Raw genomic sequence first — 18524 nt, 5'->3', positions numbered from 1 at the left:
TTTAATGTCCATTTTTCAACTATCAGGTGTGGAGTTTCTTTTCACGGTGACAAAATTGTTCTGGCATTAGATATTGATGATATTTGCCCATCCTATGAATATACTAAAACACTCTGAATTATAAATCTTCTTTACTAGCTGCTTTTGGCGTTTATTTTGCAGTGCTGGGGATTGGACTCAGGGCAAGTCTTCAACTCCCTAGCCCATGTCTATACTTTAAAAGCATAACTATTACAGTATTTTACATACTTCAGTTTTAAAATTAAATAAATAAATGTCTCTGTCAACACTAAAAAGTTGAGACACGAAAAGAAACAGGAAAGTATGGGCTCTACATAGGGGGAAAAACAGCCAATAGAAACACTCTCTGAGAAAGCTTAAATGTTGCACTCATTATACAAAAACTTCTAATCAGCTAATATAAATATGTTCAAAGAAGTAAAAGAAACTATGACTAAAGAATTAAAGGGAAGTATAATTAATGTCTCACCAAAGAGAGAATATCAACAATGAGAGAGAAATTAGTTTAAAAGATAGAATAAATGGAGTTTAATTCCCTTCCCCTTGAGTTGGATTGTAGTTCATGACTCAGTTTTCCTGAGTAGCATATGGCAGAAGTGATGCTGTGTGGACAGATTAGGTCATGACAAGTATGGAGGCCTCCACTTGTTCTCTCTCAGATCATGTCTCTGGAGAAAGCCAGCTGCAATGTGATAGACATTCAAGCAGCCTTATGGAAAGAGCTCCTGATAAAAACCAGCAAGAAACTGAGGTGAGGCCTTCCCAAACCATGGGAGTGGTGGCAGGAGGGGAAGGGAAAAGGGGAGAAGGGAAAGGAAAAATTATGAGAAAGAAAAAAAAAATGGAAACAAAGTCTATGTAAATAGGGAAGGGTGGAGGGGGTGAAGGGTGCACAGGTAATGGGGAAAAAATAAGAACGAAGATATATCATGTTCAGGTACAAACACCCAATGATATATGTAAATGTATTATATACCTAAAATGTACAAAGAAAGAAAGAAAGAAAGAAAGGGAACAAAGATAGGAAACAAAGAGCTCAAATTGCTATTATTTGCAGATGACATGATACTCTATATAGAAGACCCCAAGAACTCCACCAAAAGTCTTCCAGACTTAATAACCAAATTCAGTCAAGTAGCTGGATTCAAGGTCAACACACAAAAATCAATAGCTTTCCTCTACATGAACAACAGACTCACTGAGACAGAAATAGGGCAAACAATTCCTTTCAGAATAGCATCCAAAAAAACTGAAATACCTAGGAATCAACCTAATAGAAGAAATCAAAGACCTCTTCTCTGAAAAGTATAACACTCTGAAAAGAGAGATTGAAGATGATATGAGAAAATGGAAAGATATCCTTTGCTCCTGGGTAGGAAGAATCAACATAGTGAAAATAGCCATACTTCCAAAACTGCTATATAGATTCAATGCAATCCCAATTGAAATTCCAGCAGCATACTTCATGGACCTTGAGAAAACAATCCAAAAACTCATTTGGAACCAGAAGAGACCTAGAATAGCAAAAGCAATTCTAGGCAACAGAGGCATGGCTGGGGGTATCACAACCCCAATTTGAAACTATACTACAAAGCTACTATGATAAAAACAGCTACTGGCAAAGAATTAGACCTGAGGACCAGTAGAACAGATTAGAAGATGCAGAAACGATGCCAGACACACTCAGCCATCTCATCTTTGACAAAGGAACCAAACACCCTCACTGGAGGAAAGATAGCCTCTTTAATAAATGGTGTTGGAAAAACTGGGTTTCAACTTGCCAAAGATTAAAACTAGACCTATATCTCTCACCATGCACTAAACTAAAATCAAAATGGATTAAAGATCTAAATATTAAAACAGAAAAGCTGAACCCACTGGAAGAGAGGTTAGGTAGAACTCTTGAAGACATTGGTATAGGAAAAAATTTTGTGAATAAAACCTCAGTTGCCCATGAACTATCACAAACAATCAACAAGTGGGATCTCTTCTTATTAAAAAGCTTCTGCACAGCAAGAGAAACCACCAACAGTGTAAAAACACAACCCACAATCTGGGAAAAAATTTTCATCTGCTTTTCCTCAGACAAAGGTCTACTATCTAGAATCTACAAAGAACTTTAAAAAATCAGACCTCCCAAATTTAAAGACCCAATCCAAAAATGGGCATCTGAAATGAACAGACATTTCTCGCACAAAAAAGAATAATAAGACAATTATCTCCTTAGGGCTACCATAGTACTTTTTTAGGAGAATCACAGTAGAGACCTCATAATTTTTCTGTTATTTTAATACTATAGAGTTACTCCAATAAGAGAAGGCAGAAAAGGCATCAGAGTGTGGAAGGGGAGAGAGACTGAAAGGGATGTATCTGTTGGGGAAGAGACTAGAGGCTGAACTCGGGCATGTGGGTAGCCAAAATCCAAGCATTTTTAATTTGGGAAAAGTCAAAGAGGGAGAAGGGAACATGTAAATAAATACTGTTCTACTTTATCATCTCCTGGAGGAGGCAGACAGAAGTCAGCTGTAGCTTCCATTTAGGAGAGAATCGATGAGTGCAAAGGCAGGTAGTGGGCAGAGAGAAAGAGCGTGAAGAGGGAGGGTCTGGAAGGAAACCTCTGTCGCCAGAGGAAAAGGAGTTGAAGGTTGAGGGGCAAGTGGAGGTGTGGGTGCATAGTCAGCAGGATCAAATTCAGGTAATTCAGGTTCAAGGACAGAATTAGAGTCACGTCTAGGTTGATGGTGAAGAAGGAGAATTTGGAAAGTAGTACAGGACTGACAGAAGGTTGACTGGAGGAGACACAGAAACTCACCCAAATCCTAGGAAATGACTGCCTGGATCAGAGAGGAAGCCAGTGCTGTTTGGAAGAACAGTAATGGCAAGAATGGCCTTATGGATTGGTCACTTCACAAAGGCCTGATGAGTTTCAGTACCAAGTGTTAGGCTGACTTCAGACAGAGACGACTGATTGAGGTAGAAAGATTTGTTAGCAGAACAAGTATAGAAGCATATTGGGAGTCTGAAGGAGAGACGTCAGCCTCCTCCAGAGAGGCAGGGCAGCAGCTTTTAAGCCTGAGGTAGACAGCAGGGCTTGGAATGAGGAATGGCTTTAAACCCAGAATAGAAGTTAGGCTACTATGGGAGCTTTAAGCTAACATACACAGTGGAACATGATTGTTATAAAGAAGAATTAAATCATGAAAATAGGTAGAACTGGAGACCATTTTATTAAGTGAAATAAGTCATACTCAAAAAAATAAATATAAGTTTTCCTCTTATTTGAGGAATCAAAAGCAAACAAGAGAAAAAAGGACAGATGAAAAGAAAGTAAAATGTAGGCTATGAAAAATAAGGAAGAGGATCAGGAAGACAGGGAAGGGAAGGGAGAAGGGGAAATGGAGACAAAAATAATCAAAATGTGTTATATGCATGTATCAATATACTAATTCAAAACTCATTCTTCTGTGTTACTAATAGTATTTAAAACTCAGCAATCCTACTTATAAGATGGATGGTTTATAAAAATTTACTAGCACTTTATCATAAATTTGAGCAAACTTGTAATATTAACTCTATGAAAATATGTATTTAAAACTATTTTTATAAAATTCAGAACTACATATACCAAAAAAAATCAATCTTATTTGTTTATTCTTAAAGGACAATTAATAATCAGTAGAAAAATAATAGATGCAGAAACAGAAAAATAAAGAAATAAAATGAAAAATACTACAAAGGTAGAACTTCACAGTATTTGGCAAATGAAAATTTTCAATGTCAACAGCAAAGAAATATAAATTAATTAAAACAACAAACTGTTTCAAGCCATTTGATCAGCAAAGTATTAACATTGTATGTTCTAAAAATATTTATCAGAAATCTTTAAAAAATACTCATGTTCTAACTTTCCCTTTAAATGTTATTTGATCCACCTGAAGGATCTTATTCTTAGCCCGATACAAGATATGTAATAATGCCAAGAAAGATAAACACAAAAATATTTAAAATATAGGGTGATCAACCAATGTGTTATTATGTCCTTGAGGATTTTTTTCCAGCATCCAAATAACCCACAAAAATCTACAGATACTACCAATTAAGGAGCACATTTGTCCTTCTACTTTTGCATGTAGCTTTCTGAAGTAGCTGAGACATTGCTCTGTATACTGCATCCCATAAATAGCCAAAGAAAAAAATTCAAGAAACTAATGGGATAATGAATAATAGAGAGGAGGGATAACATGGGGCATTGAATGATACTGAGGAACAACCACACTGCCAGTAGGTAGGAAGAGATGAAATTTGGTCTTGGGTACTTCTACCTCTAGAACAAGAGCTCTTAATCCTACATTCTATAGCCTACAGATAAATAATGAAGAGATCACTTGTGGTTCTAGAAAAAAAATAATCATTTAAAGCAACTCACACATGAACACATTCAAGATAAATTTTAAACTTAAAATATATAGGAAAAAGCCCAACACCAAACAGGTAAGAATAGTCGATTCTCTGTGGAAGGCCAACAATTGGCTCGTATCAAACTCTTCCCCTACAATAAGGAATGACAGGAAGACAATGATATAATTTTCTCTTATGCTTTAAGGGCACAAAAGTAAAATTGAAGTATGTTAATCTAGCCAAATGATCTTTAATGTATGAGAGAAATCAATAAATATTCTCTTACATTCATGGCTCATAAACTATGCCAAGTAGATTAGTTTTTTAAACCAGGCATGGTGGCGTATATCTGTAATCCCAGCCCTTGGGAGACTGAGACGGGACTGTGAGTTCAAGATAAGCCTGGAGTACATAGCAAGTTTGAGATTGGCCTGAAATACATATTGAGACCCTTTTTTCTTTTGAACTTCTTTACCTGAAGAACAAGAATATAAAAATGAATCAAAATATAGAAATGATGCAAATGGCAGCAATCATGTTGGATTACAGGTTTCAATAAATGCCCTGAATATAAAAAAATAAATAGTACCCCAATGAAGAGCAGGTCACCAAAACCTAGAATATATAGTAGGAGGCTGTAGTTGAATAAAAAAAATTGATCCAATTATTAGAACTCTGCCAATGTCATAGACTCTAATGTGTCAGATATAATTGAAGGGAGTAGCACCTGAGGATCTCATTAATGGAGAGCCCCTGAAATACTGTTCACAGAATAACAGGTCAGCTCCTCCACTACTGGCTAATGCCAGACAGAAGATCTCAGCATTTGTCCTCTGAGAAAAAAGTTTTTCTCTAGCAGATAAGATAAAGTTTATACAAAATGATAGGATCTCTAGTGTTGATGTGGTTTTCATCAAATAAATATCATCACTTTGTGGCATTTTGGAGACCAGTCGTTTTATAATCTCCTCTTTTCTCTTCCACTCTGAAGTGAATACAATCCCATGATAGAATTTATCCTCAATCTAAATTCATCTGACTCTGATAAGACTGCTCATAAAGGGCAAAAACTCATCCCCTATAGTTTTACCTTCACAATTGCAAAGTAAGCCCACACTTATTATAGCCCTTCCTTCTTACGTATGAAGAAGCCACTCTTATTCCTGTAATATTAAAGAAATAAGTAAGATAATTGAAGCTAAATTGAAAGACTATAGAAAATAAATTTAAAAATAAAATGTATGTAGGGCTTCTCTTTTCAGACATAAAGGAGGAACAGAGCACAAGGTTATCCAGCTACCATAAAAAGCTAGAAAATTAGAAAAAAATTAAAAACTATTATTTTCAGAATTTGAAAAATAGCACAGAACTGCATTCCTATGAGAAGGAAAAACAGTGCAATAGTTGATATGATCACACAGACTTCCTGCCAACAGGCAATATCCAGATTGTGGCATAAGGAGAGGGATTTAAACAGAGTCTGGAAACATTGCTCAGTTAAAGATGTGGAGGTGGAGTTTGGGGATAAGGAGAAGAGCAGAGCTCCAGGGAGGAGTTAGCTACACAGAGGAAAAGTTCTAGAAATTAGTCCTTTGAGTCTTTGGCTAAACACTAGTTTGTTTAAAGTGTTTTGTTTTGTTTTGTTTTGGTATCTGGGATCGAACTTGGGTCCTTGCTCTTGCGAGGCAGGCGGTGGAACCACTGAGCTAAATCCCCAGCCCTAAACACTAGTTGGTATGTGTAGTGTAAAAGCTCCACAAAACTGGTAAAGAACAACTTTGAAGGAAAGAAAAATTATAAAACAAACAACCCCCAGGCCTCAAATGGAGCCAAGATTCATTTTATCATTCTTCAGTTAGAGTGAAGAGATATTATCAAATAATAATGTTATTATTTTCTGCCACATGACTAGCAGAAAAACCAAACCTTAGAAATTGAGTACAGTTAGACCTAGAATGCAGACCACCCTAGACCCACCCTAAATTAGTTTGTGAAAACCCACAGAACATTAAACTAATTTACAAATAACTTAACTGGCTGCCCTATAAATGCCAAAATGCTTTAACAGAATACAACAAAATCAAGTATCCAATAACTTAAAATTCTTAATATCCAGTTTTCAATAAAAAATTGTTAAGCCTTTAAAAAATCAGGAAAATATAACTCATAACCTAGAACAAATCAATTAACAAACACAGACATAAAAATTGACAAAACTAAATGGAATTAAAAACTAAAATATGTAACATTTAAATTTTCACTATGTGACATATACAAGTTGGACACTGCTCAGTAAAAGGGCAGCAACCTTGATGTTCCTAAAAGTATAAGTACCAATTGCGGAGCTCCAAGTGCCCTGAAGCAAATATAGACAAAAATAAAAGGAGGAAAATACACAACTAGATAATTTAACACTTACCTCTCAGTAAATGAAAAGTTAGACAGAAAATCAATAAGGCTATGGAGGGTGTGGAAGATGTGAACAATGCCACCAACAAAGTGGCCCTATAGAACACAGAGACTGCTCCATCCATCATCTGTAGTACACATGTTCTTCTTCAGGAGCATTCCTCAAGAGTGATATCATGCTACACCATAAGTCTCAAGAAATTTTAAAGGACTGGAACAGTGCAGTACTCTTATCACAGTAGAATTACATTAGAAATCAATCCCAGAAAGCTAGCTGGGAAAATCCCACAAATATTTGGGTATTAAACACCACTTGTTTGATTAACCCATTGGTCAAAGCAGAAATGAAAAAAAGAAAATTGGAAAATAGTTTGAAATGAATGAAAATGAAAATACAACATACAAAATTTGTGGGATGTCTTTTCAAATGCAGTACTAAAATGATAGTCTACACATAAAATGGAAACGAACTTTAACTCTTAACTAAGAACATATACAAAATTAATATGAAATGGTTAGGATCTGAATGTATGATCTATAACTATAGGGCTTTCTACAAAAAAAAAAACTTTGTCATCTCAGAGTGGCAAAAGTTTCTTATGTGGGCTGGGGATTTAGCTCAGTGGTTCTGCCTCCTGCCTCGCAAGCGCAAGGTCCCAAGTTCGATCCCTGGTACCAAAAAAAAAAAAAAAAAAAAGAATTCTGACTTTAAAAAAAAAAGTTTCTTATGTAGGAAATAAAATCATGAGTCACAAAAGGAAAAAGAATATACAATCTTGTATTTTTTATACACGGGCAGTTGCACTATATATAACCAACATATAACAAAAATTTATTATCTCTGGAAAATAATAAGAGAGAAAACAATGAAGTAGAATGGAGACATTTTATTTTTCCTTAAGCTCTTGTGTATTGTTTGAATTTTTTAAACATAAAAATCTACTTTCACAGAAATAAAAATAAATTTTAAAATACATATTCCATTGAATATTTTGGCACTTCTTTCAGAAGAAAATTTAATACAAGGTACTCAAAAAGAACCTTGGAAATAGTTAAGGTGAGGCTAATAATGAAAAGGATTTCCTTAGGACCCTTCTTTATAGCCCTTTGGCTTCTCCACTAGGTAGGTGAAGGAACTAAGTTTAAGAAACTATTCAATATGATGTTCATTCAGTCATTCAGTTCACCAACTCTATTGTGAAAGCTGTCAGGATCAAAATGGATTCACTTATGTCCAACCCCAATGAAATGCTGTTAGGAGAAAAAGGAAGGATCAGGCATATTTGCCTGATAACAAGATTATCATAAAAGATTCTGCCAAAACCACAACCTTGCAGTTGAAGCCACTTTTATGAGGACATCCTGTTTAGGAACAGCCAGCCCTAACTGCAACCTTGCAGTGGCCTTACTAAACGACAGCCTTGCACGAAGTCACCTCTTCAAAGGCTGTCTCCTAGCAACAGTCAGTAGAAATATTGCCACTTGCCATAAGCCTCTGTGTCCAATCAACTCCTGTTTCAAAACAATATACATGTACTTCTTTTTGTCTTTAAAATCTCCCCCTTGCCTCAACCTCCTTGGATGTGTCCATGAGCCACCATGGCATTCATAGACCAGATTGCAATGGCTGTCATTGATTCCAAAACTGTTTTCTTTGGAGAGCCTCTTTCTATGTTGTTATTTTAGGTTAATCTAATACACCAAACTCTGTTTAATGCTGGAAATGAGGTATAAGGAATGGGGAAACACAGTCTCCAAGTTTCAAGCAGCTAATTTGTTAGAATCAGAAAAGAAAAGTGGAAGAGATGAGCTTTGTGGAGGTCTTTCTCCAGTCCTAACTCCTGGCTGGAGAAAGCCAAGAGTTCAGGGTTATGGGCTCCACAGTCCTACCCTAACTATGATATGGATATTTCCCTTCCACAGACAAAACTGGAGAGGTCCACTGGCCATTCAAAGTACTCTTCAGTCTATTTACCTGCATAGTCTTGTGGAGGTCTGAAGCCCCAACTAGCCCCCAAAGCAGCAAACCAAGCACTAATCCTTTCCTGAAATCCCTTTCTACCATAAAATGAACCCGTCCTCTGATTCTCCTCACTGGTCACTGTGATCCACTCTTGCAGCCTGTGAGTGATAGTACAGTGGGATGTCACAGAAAGAAGATGGGTCTTGAGGTCCTCAGATCCCATATCTGCTCCCACTCTTGTTCCTACTGGGAAGATAACTTTAAACTAATCACTTCTGTTCTGGGAGGCTGAAAAAGAGACTGAAAGAATGGTCCTAAGATTTCCTTCAAGCTTTTTTTTTTTTTTCTGTGATTCACATTTTGTTATCTTCTTCAAGGGTGAGAATTTAGTGACTACTTTTGGCATCAGCAGGCACATCTATGGACCAAAGCTTGGTTCTCTACTGATGACACCAGACAGTGGGAAGTTTTGATCCTGAGATGGCAGAAATGAGCCTGCACCAAATATTGCAAGCACACACATTCCTGCAACAGGAAAGCTTTATTTGGATGAGTAGGAAAAGACTGCAATTTCAGCTGAAGGGGATCAGCAAAAGTCAAGAGAGAGAGAGACTAAATTGCTTACAAAATAAAGAGGTTTCTTTTATCAATTTGCTGGGGTGGGCTAATGTCTGGTAATTCTATCACCAGGGGGACAATTTCCAAAAGATGTTTCTTCATTTGATGGATCACCACTGGGTGGGCTCAGTCAATTTGTCCTAGGGGTTATTGGATTTTCATGTAGCTGGTTTCATCCTTTTACACAAAACTTTCCAACCTTGGGTTTGAGCCCGACATTCAGGCTGAAGGACCTTCAGGTGTTAAGGTTGTTGTGGCCGCTGAAGAAGCACAAGGGTGAGGACAGAAGAGAGGGGAGAGAGAAAAGCAAACTCATATCAACTCCAGTTGGCAATAGGCCTTAATAACAACCATTTCTTAAATGAGCCACATGGCTATATGCAAAGCTGAGTAGGATCTGACCCAAGTATTAACACAGCAAAGGGACAGACACAAACGAAGATAAAGATGCTATAAAAATCAATGTGCACTGTCAAACTGATTGGCTTGGGATCCACCCAGAAGATCAGTGAAGCACACTTCTTGCTTCATCTGGACGGGTCACAAAGCTGTGAACTTGGACTTTATATCTGATCTCTCACCCCTTCCTCTCTGGTACTCTTCCTCTGCTCTGCTTCCTGGCCACCATGAACTAAGCATATTTGTTCACCCAGAGCCTTCCACCATGATGTTCTGCCTTAGACCAGCTGACCATGAACTGAATCCCCTATGAGCCAAATTAACCCTCCCCTCAGTTAAGTTATGGATGTCAGGTGTTAGGTTTCAGCAATGGGAAAGCTGATCAAAATAGAGTCCAAGCCTTGTATTTTGTTTTTGTCACTCATCAGATATCTGCAGACTCAAATGATGAGTCGATGTTTTCAGCAAAAGTGAAAAAGTTGTCTTCAGATCTCCCCAGAATAACCCAGGCCACTGTTGTTATCAGCTACATATCAGAAGACAAACCCTATAGCAAAGCTAGTGGGAAACTAGTAATGTATTTCCCAGCTTTGTGACCTCCAAAACTAGTGATAAGTTTAAGTTGACTAAAAGCAAGTAAAACTAGAGAGTTTATTTAGCTTTTTCCTTGGTAACAAGTTCTCATTTCATGCAAACATTCTACTTCAGTGGTTTTATCAGGGTCTCATGATAGGTATGTTGAAAAGAGCACAAGCAGAGAAATGACACACCGTTCTGCAAAGGATAGTAGTTTAGTGCATCCAGGGGTCTATTTAGTTGTCTGAGCCATCTGTTCCTCTATGGTGGTCCCTAACTGTCTCACTGACAGAAGAAACAGGACCTAGGGAAAGCCATGGGGCCCCAGGTGCAGGGCTCAGAACCTCAGAAGCTAGTATTACACCAAAGCCAGTTTCCAGTCCCAGCTGTCTCTACAGTGGCTCCCTCCGACCACAACCGAACTGAAAGGAGGAACAAACAAGGCCTAAGGCAGAATCAAATGAGCCCATCCTCCTGCCGCCTGCACCCCGACCCCATCTGCCAGCCCTGGATGAAAGAACTGACTTAAATTGTTCTCCTTTCTATTTCATTGGATTCTATGGCCCATCGCTCATGTCCTCAACACAAATCATTTTTGTTTAGCTAATGTTTGGGAGTTTGTGATTCTCCATACTTTACCTCATTTTATATTCACTACAGTGGTTCTTACCAGGGTTTAAGATGTTTTAAAACATTATTTTTGAACCATATCTAAAAACACTAAGACTAAAGAGAAACCTAGGACGCGAAAGATAAGATAAATGTATTTTTTCATTATTCAACAGGTGATTTGAGACAATTTAAACTGTCTTGGTTTCCACTTTTTCAAATGAATGAGGAGGAGTTTAGCCTCGGAGCTCTTCCCTTCTTAGGTTCCCTTCCATTCTTTCAAAATGTATTCATCTCTCAAAAACCATGTCTTAAGTTTTTCAAATTCCCTCTAGAGCAGTGATCTTCAAAATTAGCTTCACATTATAATCAGCTTAGGAACATTAAAGTTATCATACACAAATATCTGGATTCTGGCTTATTTGCCCTGAAATGTGATTTGGGCTTCTAGAGTCATCAGGCTTTTCAGGTTACCCTAATTTGTTGTCAAGGCTGAAAGTGTTCTGGCAGCCACCACAAATTCTATAAGATTTTCATAAGCCACACTTTAACATCTGAAGCTTTCCCCACCCCCTCACAACTCCCCAAAGGGCATCCAGATGTGCTATTCATCAGGCAGATTCTTCTCTGTCTCCCTGTGGGCTCTCCTTATTTTCACTGACAGACATTTGTACTACTTTCTCCCACCACACTGCAAAAAGACATGATATAAATATTGAAATGATGCCTAGACGGAATTACTGCTGATAAACAAAGAAAGATCACAAAACTTCTTAGTACATTAAGAAAAAAATGGCATCTTTATCCTTTGGTAAAGTCCAGCAAAATAAACACAGAGATGTTCTGAAGGCAAACATGTCTTGCTATGACAGCAGAGTTTACTCAGAACAAAGTCCCAGAGGATTTTAGAGGCACTCCCTTGCTGACTTCATCTGTGGGCACTGTCGGTTTCCAAATACTGTCATCACAACTAAGTGATACATGCATTCATCTTTTATTAATCACTTACTTTAACAGTCAAATGCCAGCATTTCACCAAAGAAACAGCATAATTTCAAAATATTGGGGCAAAATCCTAGTCAATATAGTGTCCTACAATGAGGGTCTGATCTTATCAACATAGGAGTAAGCCTGATTAGTCACTGAGAACCAAGTGAGTGATTTTTCTCTGTGTTACTGATCCAGCCTGGATTATAAGAGAAGCAGGAATGGTCCCTGGCTCAGTAGGGAGGACAAGGCAGAATCCCAGAAGACAGTTTCTACATCCTGTTCTGAACAAAGAACAATCCTTAAAAACCATATTAAACATTTTTTATCCATGCACTCAACAACAAAAAAGTTATTTATTGTGAAACATTCATTAGGAATCTTTATATTTTAAAAAATCCAAAAATATCTCTGACTTTAAGAAGGCCACAGTCTGATGGCAAAAGGATACATGTATTCAAGGTTCTACTTCAAGCCCTTTGTTCAGTCCCAGACTGTGAATTCAGATTCTGATTAGGCCTTTCTAGCTTCCCAGCAGCCTGTCCCACCTGCTCCATGAGGAGGGACAACATGACTTGGGTGAGTGAGTTTGTCCTAATGGGTCTCTCTGATGACACACAGACCCAGGCTGGGCTCTTTGTGCTCTTTGGGGCCACCTACCTGCTGACCCTGCTGGGCAATGGGCTCATCCTCCTCTTGATCTGGCTGGACACGCAACTCCACCTGCCCATGTACTTCTTCCTCTGCCACCTTGCAGTCGTGGACATCTGCTACATCTCCAGCAGGGTCCCCCAGATGCTGGCACACTTCCTCCTGGAGAAGAAGACCATCTCCTTTGCCTGATGTGGGACCCAGCTCTTCTTCTCCCTGGCCCTCGGGAGAACTGAGTTTGTGCTGCTGGCTGCGATGGGCTATGACCGCTATGTGGCTGTCTGCGACCCTCTGTGTTACATGGCAGTGAAGAGCCCCAGGCTCTGCGTGGCACTGGCAGGTGTCTCTTGGCTAATTCTGCCATAGAGATAGCAGTCACAATGTGCCTGGCCACCTGTGGACACAGTGTGCCAAATCCTGTGTCTGGAGTGCATGTCGCATACACCAGGGTATCCTGCTGGCCTCCAGCGCAGTGGTGTTGCTGGTACCCTCAGCTGAATACCAGATAGAGACTCAGTTGTAGAAAGAGAGAAGCACATAGAAGCTCAGAAGTAAAAAGGTAGGTTCCCTTAACAATGAGGCTTGAGCTAAAGGATAAAGTATTGATGCAACTATACGTGTGTGTGTGTGTGTGTGTGTGTGTGTGTGTGTGTGTGTGTTGGAAAGATGTATTCTTTGCTTTTGAAGACCTGAGTAAATAATGACTGCTCTGGAATATTCCTTGTACTTCTGGTCTTTTCCCAACAAGATACAAAAAGAGTTTATGTCAATCAGAAATGTAAACTATGTATTTGTTGATTGAGTGAATATCGGCATAATTCCCATAATTGTGCTCACTATTGTCCTAAATGTCAGCTTTGCCATCTACGATCAATCAAATTTCACATTTAATGAATCTCTCTTCTGTGTTCAGGCCTAGGAAGTTCTTTCCTAGGGGACACCACACAGATTTTAGGAAGAAATACCAATTAATAAACAAATCTATGTCAAGTTCCACCAAGTACAGCACATTCTTCCAGGTGCTGCAGGAGACACCAGAACTCTAGCATGATGGCTTCCCACAACCTGAAAGATGATTAGGGAAAATAATAAAGATAAGTACCAATGAAGAAAAAGAAATTTCAACATAATCCAACAATCCAAAAATTACAATTTTTATAATACTTAGAGAATTGCCAAGTAGGAGGTAGAGATTAGAAGCCCTAAAGGAGGAATTCTCATGTTTTATAAAGGAATAAAAGAGAGAGGAAAAATAAAACAGGCCTTAGAAAACAGTAGAATTAAGTTGGATGACTCAATAGAGAGAGAGAGGTTCATCCTTGATGAATGGGGAAATGACATAAGCCAGGTGAAGAGGGAGAGAGAAGGAGGGTATGCCCAGGAAGAGTAGGAAAACCAGTTTAGTGAGAGCAAAGATTTTATTTTAAGAAATCCTGAGAAAGATCTAAGGCTAGGGTGAAGGGGTATGCATGGTAGGGCATGGAAAATAAGACCAAGGAATTCACATACATTATGGGCATTGCCAAGTTAGCAGAGGTTTTTATATAGGACAAGCACATCTGCTGTGATATCTAGAAGCTATCCTGTTTCTCTCCACCAGATCTCATAGACTAATAGAGAAGAAAGTAAAGAGCATAACCATGTTTCTTCTTTAGTACAACACACTCTATTTCATGTGTAACTGGGTGATGTAAGTGAATTTAATATTCATAATCCAGCTTCCCTTAATTACAGCAGACTTCACAGACCAGTTAGAGTTTAAAGTAGGGTTAAAAGACTACACGAGTTGGTAAGCTAAAGGATATTAGCCAGAAGTTATTTAGAACATAGAGAAATGTTCAAAGTAAAAATGAACAGGTTTGGAAGTTGGGAATCGAATAAAAGGTGTGATTGTAGGTAAAATGTTTTCTACTTTTCCTTTCTCATTTTTGTTTTGTTTTCATGTGATAAGATAACACACCTTCTGAGTAACACCCTGAAAACCCAGAAAAAAATAAACAGAACTTGGATGATGTTTTATCTTAAGTGTTGTCTATGATAACAACATACATCCGATCTCAGACCACATCTAGAAAACAAACTCCTGGCTAGACAAGTCCCATCCTGGTGAAAGAAGGATTTAGAGTTTGCTTTCCTGATACTGAACCACAAAACAAACTCTAAATTCTACCAAAGGCACTAGCCTTGGGAAGCCACCAAAAGAAGCATAGAACATCTGATCTATGGTCAAGGGTCCATCAGAATACCTGATTTCCTGCTGGTATGATTTTAATACCTTCTTAGCCTGTTCATTTCATTCCTAAATATAACCATTAACTATAGCAATCTTACATATTATGATATAGGAAAACTTTAAAGATAATGGCTGTTGTGTTTTGGCTCAAAAATGTCACTGAAGCCTGGTGTGGTGGTATGTACCTGTAATTCCAGCACTTGGAAGACTGGGGCAATAGGACTGCAGTGAGTTCAAGGCCAGCCTGGACTACGTAATGAGTTCAGGGCCAGTCTGAACTACAGTGCAAGACCCTGCCCCCAAAAAACAAAAAAGAATTTTTTAAATGTCCTTGAAGACTCATATATTCTGAGGTAGGGCTTCTGAAAGGTGATTAGGTTATTGATAAATTCACAGTGAGTAGGCCAATTTTGGAAGTGGATCCTCCTTGGAGGAAGTAGGTCACTGGGTTCACAACCTGGAAGGTACGTTCTTGTCTCCAGACTCTTCTCTCTGTCTCTTCCACACTCTTTCTGCTTCCTGGCTCCCCACACCCATCTGCCAAAATATTTCTGCCTTGGAACCAGCTGTCTGTGGACTGAAACCTTTGAAACCATGAGCCAAAATAATCCTCTCATCCTTGAAATTATGTATGTCAGGTATTTTATCCCAGCAGTGAAAATCTAACTAATACAATAGCTATATGATATTTAGTGACTTAACTAAACTTTCCCATTATAATTCCCTCCTTTCTCCTTTCTTAAAAAGAAAAACTAGTAAGTTTTTTCTCCTGTGTCAGCTGATGTTTAAATACAACTTAGGTAAACTATTCTCCTAAAACTACTCTTTAGCATGCCTGGTTCAGCATCAAAATCCCTTCTCAGTGATTTCTAACTCATAGTAGTGGTTTTCCTTCTTTCACTTATACACAGTATGTTTACTCCCTTTAACAACTGAAGAAAAAAAAAAGGCCAGGGATTTAGCTCAGTGGTGCCAAGCCTGCCTTGCAAGCACAAAGTCCTGAGTTCAATCTCAAGTACTGCAAAAAAGAAAAAAAAATTGAAAAAAAAGTCAGAAGGGAAACAAAGGAAAAACTGGTCTTTGCTGATGGCTAGAAAACTCCTTACCATACTTGCTTTCTCTACTTTTTTATACTGATGCACATATACAAAATAATAAAAACAAGTATTAATTTTTAGCTATTATAATTATTATTTGAAAGCTGTGATGAGTTCTACTTATGTGTCAGATATATATGATGTGTGTGTGGTGCTGGGGATAGAATTCAGACTCTTATACATGCTAGACACACATCTAACCACTGAACTACAACCCTAATAAACATTTATATTTTCAAGCTTTAATACTTCTGAAAGTAATAAAGGAAATCTGAACCCATGGAAAAATATACCATATTCTTACATAGGCTGATGCAACATCATGGAAATTCATGTCTCTTGATGTTAAATGGTACATTTGATATGATCTCAATTAGTAAAGAAAGAAAAAGAATTTTTTGCTTGGCCCCACAAAAGGTTACTCTAAAAATATAGCCAAGAAATTTCTTTAAAAGATTAGTGAAGAAAGACTATTTAGCAGGTATTTGAAAATCTATCTTAAAATAGTTAAAATGCTATGGGAATGGCATGTGGTTACACTGTTATGGCTTAGATCTAGATGTCCCCACAAAGCCTCATACACTCACAGATAAGGCTTGTGGGAGTGACTGGATCATGGGTGTGTGATGCTGGGTTATGGGTGTGATACTGGATTAGTTAACTGATTAGTTTAGCATAATTCTGTGTATGAGTGATAGACTTACTGAAGAGGAAAGACCCACCCTGGGTGTAGGTGCCACCAACCAATAGGCTTATAGCCTGGATGGAATAAAAAAGGAAAGAAGGAAGTCTCACTGTTTCCTACCTACCATGCCACTGTGAACTCTTTCTCCCCTGTCAGGCCCCTCTGCTATGCCACCCTGCCTTGGAGCCAGCTGACTATGGACTGAAACCTCCACAAACCTTGAGCCAAAATAAACCTTTTCTCCTTTAATTTGTGGGTTTCAGGCATTTTGCCCCAGGAACAAGGTAGTAACTAAAATAGTAACATTAAAGCAGTTAAACAGAATAGAAAGTCTAGAAATAGATCAATATACCCAAGAATTTAATATGTGATTAAAAATAGCATTTTAAGTCATTGGAGAAAAAAATAGCCAACAAATAGTACTAAGACAATAAGTTAACCATCTGAAAAAGTTAAATTTATTGATATATGATACCTTATATTGGGATAAATTTTAGAAAAGTAAAATATTTATAGGTAAAATGCAACCATAAATACACTAAAAGAAAGCACAACAGAATTTTTTATGATTCTAGAGTAAAGAATACCTTCTAATTATATGACAAAATTTCAGTAGTCATTAATTATTTTTATAAAATCAGCAAAAATTTATACATGGCAAAAGTAACTTTTATAAAAATAAAAAACAAACCCACACTTACATTACTGCTAAGGTATGAGACTGAGTACAAATACCAAGAGGTAACAGGAAGGAATTCCTTTGTACTGATGGAATGGTTTTACATCTCAGTTGTGTTTCCACAAATCAAAACATGGGATAAAACCTCATAGAATTACACAGTAACAGACATATATGAATATAAAGGTGTTTTTTTAATAAAGTTTTTTTTTTTAAATGTGAAAACTAAATAAGGTCTTTAGACAATTTAACAGTAGTGTCCTAATGTCAATTTCCTGGGGGTTTTTTTGGTTTGTTCTTTATTTTTATGGTACTGGGGATTTAACTCAAAGCCTTCACACTGAGCTATATCTCTGGAACTTTATAATTTTTTTTTTTTTTTAAGACAAAGTCTCTAAGCGACTAAGTTGCCCAAGCTGGACTTGAACTTGCTATCCTCCTGTCTCAGCCTCCCAGACTGTTGGGATTACTGGCCTGTGCCACCATGACTAGCTAGTTTCCTGGTTTTGATGTTGTACTACAGCCATGTAAGATGGTACCACTGGGAGAAGCTGCTATGGAATACTTAGGAATCTTTACTATTTTTTCAACTTCACATGAGTCTACCATTATTTCAAAATGAAAGAGTTTTTCAAAATTAATATAAGAATCAGGAAAATTAAATAAAAAACATCAGGAATTGGGAGTAATTTGTTGCCCATGTCATAAAGAAAGAGGTAATTTCTCTAAGATAAAAAGAACTCCTTCAAATCATCAAGAAAAAAGCTAAAAATCAAATCCAAAAAAAAAAAAGATGTAGACTGTTCACATAAAAAAAAACATAAATGGCTCAAAACACATAAGATAATGATAATCCGGAACCTTATAATAAGAGTTTTTGCCAATGACAACTACATAATACATGTTTTTTTTAAAACCTAATAGATTAGTAAAAAGTAATGTCGGGAAAAAAAACCACATTTCTGGGAGGGAAGTAAATTGGTACAAACTTATGCCTGCCAAATGAGAAATGTATATGTCATTTGACCCAATAATTGTGTTTCATAGAATTGAGCCTAAGTTCATTTGCATGTGTGCAAGATTACAAATATAGATTATTCTTTACTATATTGCTATAAGATAAAAAGAGGGGAAGTAAATTACCACAGATGACTAAAGAAATTGTGGTACACCCATACACCCCTCAAAAAAAAAGGTCA

At 37.5% G+C, this 18524-nt stretch overlaps 1 pseudogene; it reads left to right on the top strand.

Annotated features, from left to right (window-relative positions):
* The first annotated feature begins 12535 nt into the window (after positions 1 to 12535).
* Positions 12536 to 13140, top strand: LOC101703787 (olfactory receptor 2F1-like; annotated as a pseudogene).
* The last annotated feature ends 5384 nt before the right edge of the window (positions 13141 to 18524 follow it).

This window comes from Heterocephalus glaber, unplaced genomic scaffold (genome assembly GCF_053883595.1).
Source record: "Heterocephalus glaber isolate CG9 unplaced genomic scaffold, H.glaber_assembly_v1.0 deba00000818, whole genome shotgun sequence".
In the NCBI taxonomy this organism is placed as follows: domain Eukaryota; kingdom Metazoa; phylum Chordata; class Mammalia; order Rodentia; family Bathyergidae; genus Heterocephalus; species Heterocephalus glaber.
The sequence above is the reverse complement of the archived record's forward strand: the minus strand, read 5'-3'. Positions and strand labels throughout refer to the sequence as shown.